At 32.8% G+C, this 3,715-nt stretch overlaps 1 protein-coding gene across 5 annotated transcripts in view; it reads left to right on the top strand.

Annotated features, from left to right (window-relative positions):
* Positions 1–3,715, top strand: part of plch1 (phospholipase C, eta 1) — a 73,825-nt gene that overhangs the window by 25,629 nt on the left and 44,481 nt on the right. The gene's annotated exons all lie outside the window — the stretch shown is intronic.

Genomic DNA, 3,715 nt, shown 5'->3' with positions numbered 1-3,715 from the left:
GGAAAAAAAATTGCTGATGTAATATTTTCCCTATAATTACTACAAAAACATAAAATAAGTAAAAATAAATATTTATATTTGTGTACAAAGCTGTTTAGATTGTCAAAAAGCCTGTGTTTTTAGGGTTATTAACGAAGCTCATGTACTCAGACCAGTAATATTTGGGGTCACAAGTTTTTGCCATGGATATTTTGTGGGTCAGAGGACAAAAAGTTTAGGAACCACTGCTTTAGAGCATTTAATAAATTATCACCCTCCGCTGAAAACTGCAAAAATGAAATAAATGCCAGTGTGTGTATCTTGACCTCTTGCAGAGAATGAATCCGCCTTAAATGTCCTCAGCTTTTCTTGTTGTTGAAAATTGAAGTCAGCAGGACCCAGTTTAGGGGGACAAGCCATGTTATGAAGCCAAAAAAAGGTTAAAAAGCAAAATAACTGGACTTCCATACTGAGGTATTATTTTTAACTTCAGAACAGAAATCCAGTTGTTTTTCATTTTTAGTCTTTTTTTTATCATAACTGATGAATTTGTTTTATACACTATCAAGTCATATTAAGTTGATCATGTCCTTGCATGAAAAGTGATGGGTGATATGCATTCCCTCAATAAATGCTGGGCTTTTAATGACATAAGATTCTAAATCATTAGTTTTTTTATGACCAATATTTAGATGTTTTATTGAAAATATTGTTTTAAGGATTACAATTTTTTTTCTCCTTTACGAAAACGTGTAGTTACTTTGCAGCCAAAACACAAACAAGAGACAAATTCAGATTTTTACACTTGAACATTTATTTGCAGAATATAAAGTCATACATAACAATCAGCTGGACCAAAATAGAGCATCATTTAGTTATCAGAGTTTTGGAACAGAGTCATAACGATCATGTTTTTATTCCCCTTCTWATGAACTGAACAACTCACCCTGCTGTCCATTCAACAAGGAGACCTCCTCCCTGCCTTTAACAGCTCGGTAAAAGAAGTCCTGCAATCTAATAAAAATATGTATGGTTATTGTTCAATGTGTTTTAACTAATCTGTCCCTTATCTCTTCTGAATCATACCAGAGTGCACACTACTACTTAATCACAGCTTAAAATTAACTTGATTTGATTTGATTTATTCATTTATTCATTTCATTTAAAACAAAAAAGTTTACATTACAAAAATGCAAAACTTATATCACAAAATAAAATGAATGAATGAAGAATGAAGAAAAAGTCTTATACTATCTGCCCCTTTTTTACAAAGAAAAAAAGAAGAAAAAATATTAAAAATCTTCTGGTTACAAAAATACAACAAAACAGAAACAACAACAAATAAAACTTACATAAATACCTTTTATTATAATTTATATTTGTTCAATAAACCAAGTTTAATCATTCTTTTAAACACAAACTCCAGCGTTTCTAACATCACTCTCCAGATCATTCCACARTTTCACTCCGTGTATCGACGTACACCTTGATTGCACATTGATTATAAAACATTTTCAATAAAATCAATCAATTCCTTACACCCCTAAATGTAAAATTTTAGAAGAAGCRTTTTTAGAAATCTTGCAGTCTAGATGAATAACACTGTGTCTACTTGATATTAAAAATCAAGTTTTCACATAATTTTATACCTCCAAGATAGTTTCACTTTATCCTGAAAACAACAAATATTTCTTTACTTTTTAACTTGTCTAAAATGTGATTATATTTTGGTTTGTTAAACATAGCAAAATCTGGAAACATTAATTGTTTTAAAACTTTTTTTTGTATTAGTCTTTTATTGATGTTAAAAATCCATCTGGTTTAAATTTGCATCTGCACAAGACACAGATAAAGAAGCAAACAATCTSCTTTAGGTTATTTTCGGTTGTTCTTGTTTTCATTTTTAATATTTAGGGCATGTGAAAGATTTAAAGCTGTCTGTCCCTCTTGGAGGTTGTTTTGTGTGAGAGAGTCTCTTCTTTAACCCGCAGGACTTGCCTCCAGCTCTTGTGTTACAAAGCAACAGACTAACTGAAGAGTGCTTTAGAGATTTGCTGAAATTCAAGGCAGACTGTGAAGCTTACGGTTTTTGTTGCGGCCATTTTTTGGAGAAGACAAGAACTCTCCATGAGACATGACTTCTCAGCAGTGTTAGATATTGTTATTGTGCTTTTCTCAAGTTCTAGAACTTATTTTTGTTTGTTTTAATGTCAAATATTATAAATTACACTTTATATGATGCACTATTGTATGCTTCACAGAGAACACTCATTTATGTCCTTCTGTTTTCTGATGTTAATCTATAAACTGAAAGTTAAGTTCATGTAAAATGGAGTTTTTTGTCCCGAGACTGTTAGAGACTGCTGGTGACTCAAAATTAGGAAAAACAAAACAAACAATAAAATGGGCATAAATTAAGTTGCAGTTTTAATAGATTCAGCGTGACAGTAAAACTGTTCTGTAGTTTGGAGAAATAGAATTTATTTCTGATTGGATTGATGAGTTAATGTGTCGATGGAGCAGGACCAAGAACAAAATGAACTGCTGGCATCTTAAAACAAATTAAATTCATAAACGCCGTCAGATCTTTTTTTTTTTTTTAAATCTCTGACAAGTTTTCCTAACACAACTTCTTTTGCGGAAATACTATTGAAGAAATTCATAGTTATTAGAGATTAGTACTGATTTTAAAAGCACAACATTATATTTTTAGGTTTTCTTTTTTATAAATATAATAATGTTTTATAATAATGTTTTGATTGATATAGATTAGTTACACGTCCGAATTATAACAACACATAATCAAAACGTAATGAGAACAGTAGATAAGATTTTGGTTTGAATGCCTGTGATTCAGCYGTAGGTCAGTAGGGGGCGAACRCAGGCATTGAAGAATCATGTATAAATTGATGAACTTCCTGGCTTTTGGCCAGTGTGGTTTCCTGTCATCTCCAGTGGCAATAAACCTCACTCGGTTCCAGAATTCTGGTTTTGTATGGTTTTATTCCTTCTGCAAATCAGTTTATTTAACAATGGTGGTTTTCATATTGACTTCAGTCGATTGAACACGTATTTTCTTACACTATGATGGAGGTTTTGGCTGCAAGGAAGTCCTRTATACACCCCACTATATTCCCAAAACAAAACAGACAGTATGCAAAAATAATTGTGTAATTCACAGCTAACATAAAACTTGGACAAAAAACACTCACATAAGCCGTTATAAAATTTGAGCAGTTTTGGGTTGTTTTTAAGATGGCCCCAATCTGATTTATCCTAACTGAGCTCTTTCAAAGAATTATCCACTACAGGTAAGATAGTAATTATTCATAGCATTTCCACAACACCCCACTTTAAAACGTCTGAACCGTCTCTTTAGAGATTCTGGAAACATTAAGACATAAGTAAGTTGAGCTTTTTCCACGTGGCAAAAATATATAACAAACAAACAAACACACGTGTGTGCACTGCTGCACACTGCTGATACAGAGCTGAGCAGTGCGCTACATCTACAGCCACATCCACACCTTCCTCCATGCATCCAGACACACACACAGTAGAAACATACACAAACCTCACTAATGAGGAAGGAAATCTTTTTGTTGTCATCTCTGTGTGTACCTCTGCCAGTCGCTGTCACAAAAAGTAAAAAGTCTGAAGCTTTTTGTCTTTTATGTGTGTGTGTGTGTGTGTGTGTGTGTGTGTGTGTGTGTGTGTGTGTGTGTGTGTGTGTGTG

The sequence above is a fragment of the Austrofundulus limnaeus genome, unplaced genomic scaffold (assembly GCF_001266775.1).
Source record: "Austrofundulus limnaeus strain Quisiro unplaced genomic scaffold, Austrofundulus_limnaeus-1.0 Scaffold91, whole genome shotgun sequence".
Classification (NCBI taxonomy): domain Eukaryota; kingdom Metazoa; phylum Chordata; class Actinopteri; order Cyprinodontiformes; family Rivulidae; genus Austrofundulus; species Austrofundulus limnaeus.
This window is presented reverse-complemented; position numbering and strand designations above follow the sequence as displayed.